General features: G+C 41.5%; 1 protein-coding gene across 1 annotated transcript in view; it reads right to left on the minus strand.

The window, feature by feature from the left end:
- LOC124139504 overlaps nt 1-14,749 on the minus strand; it is a 46,946-nt gene extending 32,197 nt beyond the window's left edge. The window contains exons 1-2 of the mRNA XM_046506622.2: nt 14,254-14,749; nt 1,906-2,052 (exon numbers count right to left, since the gene is read on the minus strand). The gene's annotated coding sequence lies outside the window, so the exon portion shown is untranslated. The remainder of the gene's footprint in view (nt 1-1,905; nt 2,053-14,253) is intronic.
- Nucleotides 14,750-18,523: the final 3,774 nt, after the last annotated feature.

The following is an 18,523-nucleotide window of genomic DNA, read 5'->3' on the forward strand; positions in this document are numbered from 1 at the left end:
TATAACCACTTAAGTGTCAGTCAATGTTACGGCGCGTCGTAATACATTTACATCGAGTGCAGGACGTCAAAATGGCCGAGACGATAATCGCGACGGGAGAGATTTCCGAAGTTGTTAATGAACCTGTCACATGTGACGATTGCTAATGTAAGTCATCATTGACCAATTGGCAAATCATTGAAAGGTGATTATAAAGGCGCGTCAAACAGATTCTGAGGTAAAGTCATAGATTGCTGTAGAGTGTCACTGTCAGTCTAGGCAAGGATCGAGTCGATAGTTTGGATGTGCATTTCTTCGTGTCGTTCACTGGGATGAGTCGTAGCGAGGGTACGTGTACACGGTCATGCAGTCACACTCTCTTACGTTTCACATTGAGGGTATGCTAATGCGGGTATTTGTGGGTCTAAATGATCAGAAACAACGCTTCTGTATTTATTAGTGCTAAGGAATTCACAGGGTTTGCCCAAGAATGTGGAAGCGGTTCGTCAGTGGTCACGTCATTTCAAGAATACAGTCTTGCCAAAATGTGCGGTTCATACGCTTTTGAACTTCAGTTTCGCGTTCATGTGACCGATTTCTGGTCCAATGGAAAATACGTCACATTAAGAAATTATACGATAATCACAAAGTATCGCGATTCATCGATTTTCAATGAATCGCTACATTCCTAGCAATGTACTTATATCCTGTGGCGGCAACATTAAAGATTCGTTTAGCTGAGTTGCAGTAAGAAATCCCTTCCTTATCCACTGTCTAGCCCTTCATGCAAAAGTGTGTTTCTATGGTGTTGATATTCCCAATGATAAATGGCTGTAGGTGCTTACAGCGGGCTACATACTTTCCAGAACTGTGTATGTGCTGATGGATTTCACGGCATTTCCACCCCATGGGTCCACTAGGATGAATATATTCAAGACGAAACTGACACATCCCTTATTTGGCGGGTCAGACATATGCGATCATGGAGATAGGCGTCTCTAGAGACAGATGACCATTTCGCTGGTTAATTTCAGTGGATCTGAAATAAACATTTATATACGGAGTTTCACGACTGTACTCTCCCAGGGAATCTTACTCGGTGACCGACATAGGACGTTATGCTGTTTATCTTAAATAAATATTAAACTACATCGATTGTAATCTCTTCCAAAACATTTCTGACGCCGTTTGTTGATTTCAACTTGGTAGCCTGGTAATTGACATTTGATGAGAGGTGTTAATTTTATCGCATGATGTGTCTATTATGATCACCCCAGGGCTGCACTGTTGACCGGTTTCACGACCCTCATGTTCTGACTGTCAAGTTAAGCTATCGTGAACCTATGACACATTGCCCTATAGTTCTGCCGTGTTCATTTGTTCGCAAAAAAACCATAATAAACTAACCTGTTGAATAACCTGAACGCAATATTTTTAGTTTAGATACATATATACACCAGATTAAAAATAAAACAAAACAACTTAATAATTCTATGGAGGTGTTAAATGCAAGCCATGTAGCTTAACATGTGACAACCAGTTACACACAATATTAGTCAAACAGGTGTCGATTTCATACTTGAGACTTCCATGTAATATACATCGCTGTTTTTATTGTCAATAACGAACTCATATTATTATTTACAACATATGTATTGATCTGTCCGAATGTCCTGCTGGTGTGGGCCGTATCTCTTGTGGTCAGCCTACTTCCTTTACTACGCCCGTATATAGCCGCAGCAATCAATATCAGGTATCAATCAAACCGCCTTGTCCATTTCACCGGGTAACTACACGTAACTGACGTGACGACGCTCGCGATGACAGCAATTTACAACTCAATTACGACATCATTTGCGTGTTAACCAGAGTGTCAACAATTTACATCACCATTTACATTTTCGTTACTACGCTTAGACAACTCACCTGTTAATATCACCTGTATTTTTTGTTACAGGTGCGGTTTTGCCGCTGCATGGCGCTGGTATCGATTCAAAATCAGGGTTGTGACGTTGACATTTGTGATGAGGAATCTTGGGAAATGGGGAACTGGCCGGGACCGGAAGATACTGTCTGGAAAATTGATGAGAATATCGAATACAGACATCATGGTTTAATGGGAGTCTGATGTGTTATATAATGTGTCAATACGCGTACATAAAGCAAGAATGAATGTACAAAAAAATCTATAGTTCGATGAACCATAGACACCAAAATATCAGAAAAACATGCGCACACGAACGCCTTGACTTACATCAATGAAAATATTTCAAGATATATTTTGTTTTAATTGTCTTTTGATAAATAATCGAAAGGAGCCCAGAGAATCCGTTCATTTTCAAACTGAAGAAATCTAGAAATGCCAAAGCCAAATTTGGGAGGTTTTGCTTCAGACTGAAAACGCTCAAATTTCTACGGTGTTGAACGAAACATGTCCAAATAGGATGCACGATTTTTGACACCAATACATGTAAATTGAAAGTGAACATGCTATTGAGTTTCTTATAGTTTTTATAAAATTAGGACGTCATATTTAACATCTGCCAGATATTGTACATCTGTATCTGTGATCACTGGGTGTTTTTAGGTGCAGAACTCCATTGAATAATGGAAGAAGCAACATTGGAATTACATGGTGAAATAACCCCCTTAATTGATTAATGTTATCAAGAAAATACAATTATTCTTGCAGGTTGTCTTTTGTTTACATACATCTAAACTGGTCCGATTGCTTGATCAGATAGTAAAAGAAATTTTCGAAGAAGGCTGATTTGTCTATAACGTTAAATGTTGAAAAATTCGATTACAGCAAACAGGATTTCTTACGTTTAACTACACAATTACATTTTCGTGAATAAACTCCAAAGGATACTCCTCGATTAAACAAGGAAGAGAATGATATTAGCTTCAAGCTTGCCATTGCATCACCGACGGTAATTTCATTATTAATGGAAAGCGATGAAGAAGATCTTAATCAATCTGAACGACATTACAAGAACATGTGCATTTTATGGTTACTGTTCCAAGGAGATCTATTTAGGACATATGAGAGAGAGAGAGAGAGAGCGAGAGAGAGAGTTTCCTCAAATATGCCAAACACACGTGGCTGCCATGTTATAAAGCTAGGCTAAGACTTCGTGGTACGGTTCTACACAACGAGGGTCAGACCGCTGCTTATTATGATGTGCTCTTTTATGATAGTCATATTATTCTATTATATAATTATTCACATGGTCTTTTATTTCACTTGTGGCTGCTTGTACTCGTCCGGGCTAATGCCGGTTTTATATTGCTAGCCCAGTGAGAAACTATATCACCTTGATACCCCACCAGACACATAGAACTGACTCTGAGCCGACCAGTCCTTGTTTATGCCTTAATGCGTAGCATCAGACAGGGTAACAAGAAGTACCATCTTTTTAACGTCTTTTGGTTCAGGATGAATACCAGCACGGTTCTTAGTGTTCAGTTCACAGGTGGGTATTATACTATTATCTCGATTCCTGGTTAAATAGGTGTCCATCATTCAATAGCTATCTTTAACTACCGACCTTCCGCTGCCCTGGCAGAGGCACCGTGTGATCAACGACCACAACAACAATAATAATACTAATGAAGACGACGATGATGATGATGATGATGCATTTGTATGGCGCCTAATTCCAAACCACTGATGCTCTGTGGCGCTGTAACATATATATGTTGTGTCATGGGAATAAGAAAGATAGTTAAAATGTGAATGTCTCTGGAAAATGAGGAGTTGTTAACTCTCCTTTGATTTCCCTACGGGTAGCTACTGATCTGAATAGTGTTCCACAGAACAGGTGCTTCCATGGCTGTCTTCAGTGGTACTTCACTGTTCTCATCTCAAGGATTCTTTCTGGTTAGTAAAGGCTAATAACATTCTTAAGATATTGTAGAAAATGGCTGAAATATTGCTGACAGTCGCGTAAAATTCACTTATTTACAAAACCCCGTAAAAATGTTAGAGAGTGATTTGTTAAATAGCTGTATTTTTCCCCGAAAATCCATATATTGAAATCAAACTTCGCGCTGCACCTCTGGTATTGGAAGTTTTCCCCAAGTTTGAAATGAATCTATGATGTAGTTTTCAAATTATAGGTCGCACACTGAAGATGTCCTTAGAACTAAGGACGGACAAACGGAATTTCAGATAGTGATTTGTTGAACACCACTTTCAAAATTATTTTAGTCACGCCATGATGTATATTTGTAATAAATAAAAGTAAAGCGGACGGTTCGAGAAAAGTTTTGTCTTTAGGCAACAAACAAAACACGATTCACCTCAAGATCGACCCCTGATAGAATGACTAAAATCGACATGAAACAACAGACACACAGCACGGTACATCACGACCCCTGGCCCAACGCGACCATTAACGACATGAAACTTCTATACGTGGAAAACTCGTTCACCCAGATCGTAGGGTGAGATAGAAACATGCTTGTTCTTAAGAAACATGCCATTATCTTAAGCCATTAGTCATGGATGGAGATGGTTGATTGTTTATGTAGGTTTATGAGTTGTTTACCATTAACCGATTGTCACGTGATCGCGCGGCATACGTGCACGCACAAAACACGTGTCGTTCGTGCGTGATATGAAATTGACAATGATGTAGATTTCGTTTCGTCAAGCATAGTATTAATGTCTCCCATGCTTGACACTATGTCAATTTCACGAATTATATTTGTGTATATAAACAATGGCAAAAGAAAGTAGACGTTTGAAAATTTATCTGACCAAACATTACAAACGTTATCAAAACATTACTTGGTTAAAATAGTTGCCGAAACAGTTCGAACTTAAGGTCCAAAATCACAACTATGATACCCGTATGAAATACGTCATCATCGAATAATCATTTTTTGTTTGTTTCATTTTTAGCCACCATATAGCTGGAATATTGCTGAGTGCGCCGTTAAACAACAAATAAACGAATAAACATTACATCACGAACAATGACAAAACTCACATTCTAGAACTTTGTGAGTAAATAAGAAAAGATGCAACTTTAATGCAGCGACGTTTCGGTGAGTGAGTGACTGACTGAATATGGTTTTACGCCGCTTTTAGCAATATTACAACAATATCACGGCGGGGGACACCAGAAATGGGCTTCCCACATTGTACCCATGTCGGGAATCGAACCCGGGTCTTCGGCGTGACGAGCAAACGCTTTAACCACTAGGCTACCCGACCGCCCTCGTGTCGATGAAGATTCGTACACCGTCTCTCCAGCTTGATAACGGTGTAAGAAACAACATTGAAACGTCGCTAATGTAATAAACCAGACGTTGTGAGCCATAAAGTTGTACTTTTTCTGGAAAAAAAATGTTTCTTCCAAAAAATATTAGTATCGCTCTTCATTATTTTTCTGTTTGTATAACAGTGGCATGTATTATCATTATTATTATTTTTATTATTATTAATATTATTATTATCATCATTATTATTATTCACGAGACATTTAAAAATAACGTCAACATGGATTAACTGTCCGCCGTGAGGATTGAATCACAGTCATCCTGTTTCTAACTTACAAGTGTTACAAACGGAACAAGTTTACCACTTCAATTGGAATCAACACACATGACAACTCGCAAAAAGGTTTCAAGGTGTTTAAAACCGTTCATATATTACCACCAAGCCGCGGAATGATATACATTTCACGCAACGCGTGCCGGGAAGTGAAAGTGTTCCTCGAGACCAATACGCCACATGCGTCATTTGTATGAGTGAATCCGAAATCATTTTTCTTTAGCAGAAGTGTATACTAATCTAGACAAGTAATAACTTCCTCTACTTAATGGCTGTTTGTATTCACGACTAACACCAGATCTCGGGAGGGCTCTTTGTCTTCTGCAATTCTGGATAAATTCAGGTCATGAATATCTTCTCTCCGATTTTTTACAAAACGTTTTGTTGTATTGTTTTGTTTGTTAGTTGAGACAACGAGTCACTTCACCTATCTCCATGCATCTGAAGAGCTTTTCACTTTTCCAGGTGAACAGTACGGGGTGAGTGAGTGAGTGAGTGAGTGAGTGAGTGAGTGAGTGAGAGTGAGTGTGAGTGAGTGAGTGAGTGAGTGAGTGAGTGAGTGAGTGAGTGAGTGGGTGGGTTTTACGCCGCTTCAGTAACATTCAAGCGAAATCACGTCAGGTAAATGATACTAGCGCACTGTACCCATGCATCATGCGGAGAATAGAACCCAGGTCTTTCAGCGTAACCACCAAACGCTTTAACCACTAGGCTACCCCCACCCCTAAATCACTTTGCTCCCCTGGTCCACCCGTATCGTCTCTCTCATTATGTGGGGTGAGATACGTACGTGGAAGTATATAAATAGAGTGTATGTGTCCCGTCAACAACATGTTTATCTCACCGAGTGTCCTTACAACGTTGATAGTATCACTTTGGACACAGCCACGAGTGAATAAATCAGCATTTACAGGCCACGCCACGAAAAGACAAATATTTATTAATGATGTTTTTTTTTTCGCTGTTCTTTACGTTCCGACTAAGAAGACAAAAGGAACTCTGGGGTTGACAGTGTGAGTGAGTGAGTTGGGTTTAACGCCGCTTTTGACAGTATTCCAGTTATGTCGCGGCATGTCAGCTTAATGTGTGAGGAAAGCCCTAAGTGATGCAGTTCTCAGACGTTACCACTTCGGTGAAACCCACGAGCACGGGTATGGTGCTGACAAACCTAGAAACAATCGGGGCGAACCGCGATTCGAACCCAAAATCATAGGTTTCTGTCGTGCCCAAGGGACGCAACTCTGCACAACGATTCGCGGCGCCTTAGACGACTGGGCCACCCGTGCCCCCCTGGGGTTGACAGAAAGTAGCAGTGACATTAAGTGTTATTTCTCTCGAATGACATTTTGATTTAAATTAAAAGTAAAACTCTTAAGAAATCAATTACACGTACATGTAACAACTAAATTAAGCAAAAGAAAGTATACACCCATGTTTGATGGTGGCTTAAAATACAACAAGAACGGCTGACGTATTTCATACGAGTATTATAATTGATTTGGACCTTACATTTGCAGTGTTTCAGCCTAGTATTAGTTTGATAACGTTTGCAATATTTTGGTCAAATTTAAAAGGGTATACTTTCTTTTGCCTGGCAGTGTACCTTAAATAGTGTTGCATACCATGCATGTCATGCTATAGACGTTGGCATATCCGAATTCAATGCTCATACTAACATTACATACTAACAGCTCATCACGATTCGAGAAGGCATGGGCATCCAATCCCTTTCCGCTGAATACACTCGCTATACATTACAGGTATGACATGACATAGTCTAGTCATGCGCACTGGGAACAGCATTCCTTGCCCAAAATAAACAAGATTTTTGAAACCAATCACGCATTTGTAATTGTAAACAATCCTATTTGGTTTTAAAGGGTTCCGAGTCTAGGAACACCCAGAAGCCCTTGCAAGTTGATTCAGGTTTGTCAAACCCTTATTTCTGTTACGCCATCTGTTGACAAAGTAATTGCATTTTTCTTACCATATTTTTAGTTTGATACATTCCAATATATCCTCCTTGGTTACTTCAAACACTATCGTATGATGAGGTGGGGTGAAAAGGGGTTTAACGTCGCGTTCAAGGTTATTGCACTTACATAGCGTGTGTACGAGAGAGTGTATGTATGTATGTATGTATGTATGTATGTATGTATGTATGTATGTATGTATGTATGTATGTATGTCTGTCTGTCGCTGTCTGTCTATGTCTATGTATGTATGTATGTATGTATGTCGCTCTGTCTGTCTATCTGTCTGTCTGTCGCTCTGTCTGTCTGTCTGTATGTATGTATGTATGTATGTATGTATGTATGTATGTATGTATGTATGTATGTATGTATGTATGTATGTATGTATGTATGCATGTATGCATGCATGTATGTATCCGTTATTTCGTTATGTGTTCGTTATATCCATCAATTTTATATGATAAAATTTACAGCAAATGGCCGGGACCAAACGAACAGTTCGTCATATCCGTCAGTTCGTTATAAGCGTGTTCGTTATAAACGTAGTTTACTGTATGTTTACTGTGTCTTAGGCCGAACCCCGGTTTTACAGTTCTACCCCACTGACATACCAGGCCACAGTTTAACATGGATACCCCACTCAGACACAGTATACTGACTCCGAGCCCACCAGTCCTGGTTTTATCCCATAAATGCCGAGCGCCAGGCAGGGTAACAACAAGTCCCATGATTTAACGTTTTTCGGTATGACACGACCGGAACATAATAAAAAAACTCAGGGATAAAGGCCAGCAAAAAGGTTTCCGTTGATAACATTTGACGATGACTAGCCGAATACCTTGGAGGATCTGAAACCTTCTACACAAGGAAGTAGACCGGTCACCTGAACTTGCGTTCAAATGGCTCGATTCAAAATGAAATGTCTGCCTCTGCAAGGGGCATAGTAAACCTAGAAATCCGGCTTCAGGATCGGGTGGCAGCGGGGTTTAAAAAGGAAACTCTAACTTGAGCTGCTACTTAATACAACTGTTGACAGCCCTGCCACAGTGATACATATCTTGTAATTTTATTCCGTCCTATGTGCTTTGACAGGTATTATCACATTTTCAAAGACTGTTACCAACTTTGACCTTTAGAGGCGTGTGTTTAACAGTTTAGCGCATGCGCGGTAATCAGATGCCGCCTTTGACGTCTGTTTCGCTGCTCAGTGGAAAATAACAAAGGTTTTCGTCTGCTTTTTGATTATCTATACTTTCCACGTGGCTAAGCGGGCTGACAACAACCCCGCAATGAAGAATATGAGCCGAAACTAATATATTTTAGCACTTCAGGCAAGCTTTTATCAACCTGGAACTGATATGTTGTGAGTAAGACTTACTCAGTGTTTTAGAACGTCTTCGCGCACAGTCAATAAGACTGATTTTACCATCAAAGGTTAATTCGGTTTCAGCACATAGATACGACTGCTTTCAAATCATGATATCACGTGCAAATAAACCTTTGCTCTCTGACACAAATGTCGATAGCAAATGTATTTTTGAGTTTGTTGTGTTCCATGGAAATATACGAGTACGCTGCCAAACTGTTGTAGATTTAACGGGCGCTTCCAGCTATTAATGATTGCGCACCTGTTTCAAAAATATATCTTTACTCGGCGTGGTTGTCGGTGGTGTGTGTGTGTGTGTGGGGTGTGTGTGTGTGTGTGTGTGTGTGTGTGTGTGTGTGTGTGTGTGTGTGGAGCATTTATTTTCAATATTTTCTATATCCTTTCCCTCCCCCCCTCCCCAAGTAGACAACGCGACAATGTCCCTTTCCCTTCTAGGATGCCATACAAGTCACAGTTTCTGACCGGTGAAATGTAGTGTCTATCTTGAGATTATATTTCACAATTCGAGGGCAAGACAATGCAGGTGTGCCAGTTATTTGAAGGCGAATATATATTGCAGATAGGAATTATCTTCTCCTGACCATCCCACTCCCCACACCCCGGATACTAACATCGTGTTTGCCTACCCCTGCACCTCTAGTCACTGCGTCTTTGTTATCGCTGGAGTTACAGCTGCGTACCAATCACCTGCTGCTCTTCGTGCATGTGTGAACATCCATTAGAGCACCGTGCAGTCTGGTATGTACATTACATATCAGTAGGGGTGTGTTTTATCACAAGTCACAATTCAACGTTACCTGATATTTATTTTAATCCATGGTGATATTGCAAAATATCACCTGACAGGATAACTCAATCATCAATAACGGGTAAATAATCAAGTTTGTTTGTTTGTTGTTTAACGCCGCATTCAGCAATATTCAGGCTATATGACGGCGGTCTGTAAATAATCGAGCCTGGACCAGACAATCCAGTGATTGACATCATGACCATCAATCCACGCAATTTGGATACAATGACATGCATCAACCAAGTCAGCGAGCCTGATCACCCGATCCCGCTAGTCGCCTCTTACGATAGTCGCCTTTTACAGCAAGCATGGGTTGCTGAAGACAAATAATCAAGTCATTGTATAACAATACGCAGCAAGTATTATCTTTGAGGGAATGTTTCCTAAGTGTGAATTTACGACATCATTTTGTCCACATTGCTTATTGAGACTAACAAATAAGATACGTTTTTTTAACGATATGTGGACCACAATTACCCAAATGTATCGACATCGCGATAAATCGTGAAATGAAAGTACACGTCGAACTGAGATATCACGATTTCGATATGGAAGCGATTGACCGATCAGCCCGTTCTACACACACTGGTATATGCACACGCCTTCATTTAATGCTTTGTTTATTAAGGCAAGTTTATCTTTGATAGGTGAGTAAATGTTGTTTGAGGCCGCATTCAGCAACAGTACGACCGTATCATGGAGGATTGTTAATAGCCATGTCACACAATTAACCAGGTCACGTACGCGTATTGTAACTATCCTATTCGAATTTAATACTAGTGTGGCAAGCATGAGTGACTGGGGACCTATTATTTCCAGGAATATTTAGATTCCCAGTCTCTACCTACGATTTAACCGCGATATCATTAGACAAGATCTTTCCCGACAGGAGATGGAATCGGAGTAAAACATCTACTTTTCATGAGATCAATTTACTTTTGTCATGGCTGATAATAGCGACTGACAGCATGTACCATTATCGAAACATTTATTGGTAGAAAATCTGACCAATCTGCATCCTGCTGACGGAAATCATGGAATGGTACCGGACGAAGACGTCAATGACGTCACGACGTTGGAAGGTTACGGTTGACCAGTCAGTGTGTGAATATCTCTAATCATGCACCAGTCACTTCTGACTGCTGTCACTCATGTGTGGTACTCTGTCCGGGAGGTACTGCAGTATTCATGGCCACTGACGTAGAATTAACACACGGATTAATCTATCAATGACATATGTGGAAACGATATATTAAAAACATATACTGAACAAATGATGCTAGGAACATGAATATTTCTGATGATATTTTCTATGAATTGTGTGCTTAGTTTCACTAGAAAAAATATTCCCCCAAATATTCATGATCCCCAACTTATTTTGTTCAGTATATATTATATTGATTACAGGGGATTAGAGCCCGTTGGTATTAAAGCGGTTTAGCCGTCACACGAGGAATTTGGAGCATTTCATGGACAACATTATATACATTACCAATCCATCCTGGCATTATTAGAAGCGGTAACAAAACCAGGATTAGTCTACGACAGATACGCACTACATTGTGTATTATAGCACGACTTTTGGTGATCACAGGGTCAAACCTGGCGGCTTGTGAGTCACCGTACTCATGGTTGGGGCGATCTTCCCGAGGCAAGAGAGTTAACTGACTTTAAAAGTCTCAGTTTCCACCCTTGCCGAACTAGGCGGGAATTCCTGGGCTCGATCGTGGCGCCATTGGTGGCTGTGACGAGTTATATCCCTTCTATGCCTCTCCTATGGACAAATCAGAACTAACCTCTCGTATCACTTGCATTTGCTTCAAACAAAATGGCGGCACCCAGGCAAGACGATCTGATCGACAATCAAGATCCATGTTGTGATAAAACGGCTCTTACATCGCGAAGTGCATCAAATCACGTGAGCAACTTGATTAAAAACTTGAAAAGATTTGGAAAATATGTGTTGACAACGAGTTGTCGGTGCACATGCTGTGCAAATCCTGCAATCGACCGAACTCTGCATGACAGTTTACGAACCGGATATCGGTTTCGTTGCGTGATTTTGATTGGACTATGCATATAATCGTTAGTCCAGCCAAAATGTAACTCCATAATACCAGCTTAGTTCGGCAAGGGTTGAAACTGGACTTTTATAATCAGTTAACTCTCTTGCCTCGGGAAGATGGGTTGGGACGTGCTCATGTTATCAAACACTGGTTTGGGTGTTCCAGATTCGAACATCCATAGGCCACCGTGATGAGGCTGTAGTGTTCCGGTGGAGCGATGCGTCATCGTACACCTGTACACAATATCTTCACCAGCGTCAGTTGCTGGTGGGAATAGCCCTCGCTCTGGGTCCTTTAACGACTGAATAAACATATAAGTACAATATATTTTGCTAAGAAACAAACGCTTACGTGGTGTTCGGGTTCAATGTTGGCGAAATTCGTCAGTAGCACATTTCTATGTTAAGGTCGAAAGTAGATTTACACAGCCGGGCAAAAGAAAGTAGACACCCATGTTTGTTTTATGGTGGCTAAAAATGAAACAAACAAGAAATGGTAATTCGATGGTGATGTATTTTATAAGGGTACCACAAGCGATATGACATGTATCATATCAATGAGTATATCACAATAGTCGACTTTTTTCAGATTAATAACGTTTGTAATATTTTGGTAAAATACAGTTTTCAAGTGTATACTTTCTTCTGCCCGGCAGTTTACATACATTATTAAGACATTGAACACATCCATGTTTAAGTCATACTGGTCCCTGTCGAGGCTCGGTTTATGTTGCATTATATACGATCAATGCACAGATGAGATGCCTCCGCTATTTTTAGGAAAAACAGTCACAAAAACCATGGCCCGAGGGTATACCAGACTAATTGCCAACATTTCCACCAAATAGAATCTAGCGTCTTTACCATAAAATCTGCCTCTCCTATTACGATATAATTACCCAGTTTAACATAGGACAGGAGCTGGTTTTAAGCTGGCTAAAAACAAGCTTACGAATTTGCTCTAGGTCAATATTGTAGAATCATTGTCAAACGTAATGGCAGTGTCATCCTGGACGTGATACAACTTGAGTAACCTCCCTTGGGTAGGGCGTGTTTTTATAATATTAAGTGTATTGGAATACGATATTTCACGGCAACTTGATTACGGCTGTTCTGTGGCTATTAAACCAAATTTATTGGTTATCCCTACTCACATTGCCATGCCGTCCACTTAAAACCCTGCTTGGTCGTTATTACTACCTCCCTGAAAATAGAACGTATTGATTGTTACATTAGTGGGTGGGTGAAAGATCGTGGGGAATACTTGGTAAAATTCTGAGAAGCTGACAACAGGGGATTCCAGATCCCCCCCCCCCCCCCCCCCCCACACACACACACACACACTGCAGAACATATTTGTCGTCATAAAGACAGGGAGACATAATTACAATTTGTGACCTAGGTGAGTATGTGTTCATAATATCAACCACTTCATTGTCGGACGCAAAATCAGACTAAATTATTTTCAGTTTATCAAAACATAGCTACATTGTGGCCTACTGTGGCGTTAAACAACTGACTAATATATCTTAAGCTGCATATACAGAAGAAATTTATCAATTAATACAGTCTTGACACCAATGGACTTATCCTATCGACATATTTTTAGTTTAATCTGTTTCTTTGTTAGCAATAAAGAAAACACGTCTTTATTCGGTCGTTTTCATTGCACACACTTACATCAAATCATGTACGCATAAGTACCATGGAAGAGCGAATAAATCAACGATGAATATTAATGAACATTTGATTAAGGCGAGTTTTACGAATAGACTGTCATGAATATATGCAGGGATTGCCCACTGTAATTTAAAAACTTGTTGTAATTTAATGTGTTGTCATGGCCTATTTCCTATCATGGCCGACGACTGTTGTCAACACACAACAATAGTTTTTCTATGCTTGAATAATGAAGAACTTTCTGTTGTCTCCAGACAAGGAATATGACAGTGTCACGTTAATGTGACCACCGTGACATGTCTCACAACGTGACATGAATACCTGTACCGTGTACGTGGGGCTCTGGCAAGGCTACATCACACTGATACCAGTTCAAAACAGTTGTCATGTTACTAGTTCATACATTGTCCATATATGACAACATTTACTGTTGTGTGTGTGAGAGAGAAACACGTGTGGGAAGTGTGTGTGTGTGTGTGAGCGTAGAGAGTCGCGTGTGTATGTTAGAATGATACAAAGTGTGTGCAGAGTTTGTATGAGAAAGAAATTGTCTCACGAGAACAGATACATATATGAGAAGGGGGCAGACAGTGTGTACGAGAGATAAAGAGACACAGCGTGTGTCAACGAGAGAATGGGAATTCAGATCACTAATGGCGTCACAGAACACTTCACCACCGTAGACCTAACAACACATCGCATGAACCTACCCAAGTGTCGACTAACACCTCACAACTCCGACACTTGGTGACCACACCACACAGTCGACGATGACAGTGACACCTAAAGTCACAACACATCAACAACAACACCTACCGTACGGTACACTGTATTCCTCCAGTATATTCACCGCGCTCTCCACATGTCAAACAGCATACACTAGACTGACACAAATCACTGGTAGATCCGTGACGAGTGAACCAACAGCACTGTCTCCACGCTCAACGTCGAACTCACCACTACCACACGGTGATGTGGGAAACAACACTGTATAGTCACACTACAGCGACCAGCAATACAGCCCGCTTTACCTGTAGAGAGTAGGTAGCCTTTACCTACACACGACACATGCGATGAATGGCGGCAGATGGGCCTACTCTCACCTTGGGCTATCACAACTGTGTCACCAAGCCTTGGGTGGTTAGACGGGTGGGTTTAATCCTCACCATGAAGCTCGTGTCCTCAAAAGCTCTTAATTCTGTCTCTTGCCTAATATTCGAGAAATCGATAAGGAAGTCCGATAAGGTGGGTTACCTATCTGAGGTGAATTACAGCACTTGTCGCATAGCCGTACGCGGTTAAGTGGCCCCTGTGCAGATATGAATAGGTTTGAATTTAAAATTCAGGGTTCTTTTGTCAACGCCTTGGGTGTCTTGTCGATTTCCTGTTGTTTTTTTAGCGACGGTATTGTTTGATTGTTTACGTTTCATACACCGAACGTGATGGAGTCAGACAGGACGAGTTTATTGTGTGAATAGAGTTAGCAGTCCTAGAATATGAATTCACTTTGCCTTGTGATATTTTAAATGTTCTGCAGTGATTTAAGTTGTGAAAAAGGAAGAGTTTTAGGCATTGATAAACTGCGTCTCCTTACACTGCAGAGGTCCGTCTGAGTGAGTGTATGGATGTTATTTTACGCCGCGGATCGCTGTAATTACGGCGACCAGTAATTACTTAAATCTCGTCCGTTGGCTGAGAGTATTAACAACGAACCACGTCGTCGGCGTACGATGACACACATTCAACCTGGTCACACTCGATGCCCAGCTTAAGTCGGCTCGTGCGATAATTTTGAACGAATGGGGAGACGGCGTGAAGAGCTGGGTAACGAATCCGACACAGAATTCCCTTGGGGTGGCAAGCATGAAGTACTGGGCAACGAATCCGACACAGAATTCCCTTGGGGTGACAAGCATGAAGTACTGGGCAACGAATCCGACACAGAATTCCCTTGGGGTGACAAGCATGAAGTACTGGGCAACGAATCCGACACAGAATTCCCTTGGGGTGACAAGCATGAAGTACTGGGCAACGAATCCGACACAGAATTCCCTTGGGGTGACAAGCATGAAGTACTGGGCAACGAATCCGACACAGAATTCCCTTGGGGTGGCAAGCATGAAGTACTGGGCAACGAATCCGACACAGAATTCCCTTGGGGTGACAAGCATGAAGTACTGGGCAACGAATCCGACACAGAATTCCCTTGGGGTGGCAAGCATGAAGTACTGGGCAACGAATCCGACACAGAATTCCCTTGGGGTGACAAGCATGAAGTACTGGGCAACGAATCCGACACAGAATTCCCTTGGGGTGACAAGCATGAAGTACTGGGCAACGAATCCGACACAGAATTCCCTTGGGGTGGCAAGCATGAAGTACTGGGTAACGAATCCGACACAGAATTCCCTTGTGGAGACAGACATGGAGAGTTGGGTAACGGGACACAGAATCCCCGTGGGGAGACAAGCATGAGCCTCTGGGAACCTACCCCTCCTCAAATGAGCTTTAGTGTGGTCTAGTGTGATCACGGTGGAAATCGGTATATATGGTCTTTCAGAGACAAAATGGAGTTTTATAGACGACCACCAAGAAAACCCGCTGATGTAGCCCCATTGGGAATCAAACCCGACATACCAGCATGACAAGTGAATACACAAGATAGACGGGACACAGAGAACTAACGACATTCGTAACGACCAGTTGCACAACGCTACCTTAGGGCTACGACTGTCGTAAGTCTATGTTATAGTATGGGAGTTACGATCGTCGTAACGCTAAGACTGCTTTGTGCAAGTGGACCCAGGTCACTGTCTCTGTTCTATCAAACCAAAAGAAATAGCTTCATAGCGTGCTGTTTTTCCTTAATGTTCCTACCGATTGAGCAATGTGCGGTATATTAAACTGATTGATGACTTCAAACTAGCAGGTCTGATCCTCGAAGTCATCAGGTGCAGTTCGACTTTGAACCTTTGAAAACACTCGCCGATATCTGTTGTTTGCCCTCTTAGATAATATCTCGAGAGTAGGATGTAAACCACCCAGACAAGCAAGGTGATTGGCCAATTGGCTAAACAGTCACTTTGAGGGAAAAACCTCGATGTTTCAGATTGAGGAAGACTTGGGGATTGATATAACCTGCTTAAAGGTAACAGTTCTAAACTAACTGGGGTCTGGCGAGTTAGACTTAATGTCCGGTTGGTGGAGAGACCAGGTACACAAAAGTCAGTTCTTGGTTTGGTTACGGATTTTATATCCTAGTAGGCGGGATTCCGAATTGCGAGGTTCACTGTATGCGCACATCTACTGCCTGAAGAGTATATATGTCATGTTGTGTAAATATCACACAAGTTTCATATTCGCCAGCAGTTGCCCAGTCAACTGTCGTGCTGAGCTGCGCCCCTTAGTCTCTATGATCGTGGGTTCGAATCCCAGATCCGCCACGATTATGATCCTTGGTCTCTCGGCTCCATACCCGTGCTCTTGGGTTTCAACAGATTGCTAAACGCACGAGACCTGCGTCACTGTCGGCATGTTTTCATAGACACGGTAAGGATGTACGAGTATCGCAAACAACATCGTGCAATAAAGACATACATGTATAGTGTAGTTTCGGTTTAATGTAACGGTTGCCAGGACAAATTCCGACTGAGATTGTATGACCGTACAATGGCCAACTGCATCGATTTTCTTTGATGTGACAGGATTGGAGTGGTATGCATACTGTTTTACGGTCGCATTTCATTCCTAGTGTTTTTAGGTAGACAGGAGTATTCCACAGTCAAAAAACATTTAAACTATTTATATCTAAACATCTCATTGTTGAATCCAAGTCACTCATTATGTACTGTATTCGACTTGTGTTCTGGAACTCTGTAACGGAAAGATGTATAGGTGAGATGAGGTGAGGTGAGGTGAGGTGAGGTGTGAGGTGAGGTGAGGCGAGGCGAGGCGAGGCGAGGCGAGGCGAGGTGAGTGAAGTTTAACGTTGCGTTCAAGATTATTGCCCTTATGTTGCGACGTGCATGCACGTGTGTGTGTGTGTATGTGTGTGTGTGTGTGTGGTTCCTTGTACTAATCCGGACAAATGTCGGTTTCATAGTGCTACCTCACTGACATACCATGCCGCAGTTTAACATGAATACCCCACTCAGAACAGTATATTGACTCCGAGCCAACCAGTCATTGTTTTAGCCCCTAAATGCCGAGCACCAGACAGGGTAACAACAAGTACTTTTAATGTCATTTAATATGACGCGGCCGGGCATCGAACCCACAACCTTCTGGTCTCAGGGATGACGCTCTACCACTAGACCACGGCGGTCTCTTGATTGTACATGTATACTATATATAATAAGGGAGCGGTGTTGATTGAACAACACGTACCGTCTTCTAATGCCTTTTGGTAAAAGATGTATACAGCAGGGTTCTTAGTGTTAAGTTCACAGGTGGGTATTTTACTGGCTTTGATCTCTCGATTCCTGGTTAGAATACGTGCCCTGCATCCTATCGCTATCTTTGACGTACGAGGCGACTTAAGAGATCGGGTGGTCAGACTCGGTGACTTGGCTGTGTCATCGCACCCCATCGGACATAATGCTCTGCATCTCGGAGATGCCTTCCTCGCTACCTCGTAATACTAAGGCAGGGTGGAACTATTAATTCAGTTATGGTAAAAACCCACATGATTTGGTATTAGATTTGTTGACATTCGGGGAACCCAGCCCACAAGTGTCATCAAGTGTCCTATATTTGTCAAAAGAATCAGCTTTAAATGAGTATTGGGTGGCCACAATGGCTGTTTAATTTGGATAGTATTTGGATAAGGACATATTTATATTCACGATACATTATAACACGATGTAAAGTCGATACACATCATGTAAAATGTGTCAAAATGAAATTTGTGATTTCATTATTCTAAAGGCATGTACAAGTATTACTGTTAATTTAATTTACCTAAGTTAACCATTTGGGCGGTATTAAATTCCTTTGAAAATATCGAGGTACGAATCGTATTGCCACAAACTGTATCGATACAACCCTTTAGACCACAACAGGCACAGAAGCTCAACAGCTATCAGGG

This window comes from Haliotis rufescens, unplaced genomic scaffold, assembly GCF_023055435.1.
Source record: "Haliotis rufescens isolate VD_foot unplaced genomic scaffold, xgHalRufe1.0.p SCAF_1, whole genome shotgun sequence".
In the NCBI taxonomy this organism is placed as follows: domain Eukaryota; kingdom Metazoa; phylum Mollusca; class Gastropoda; order Lepetellida; family Haliotidae; genus Haliotis; species Haliotis rufescens.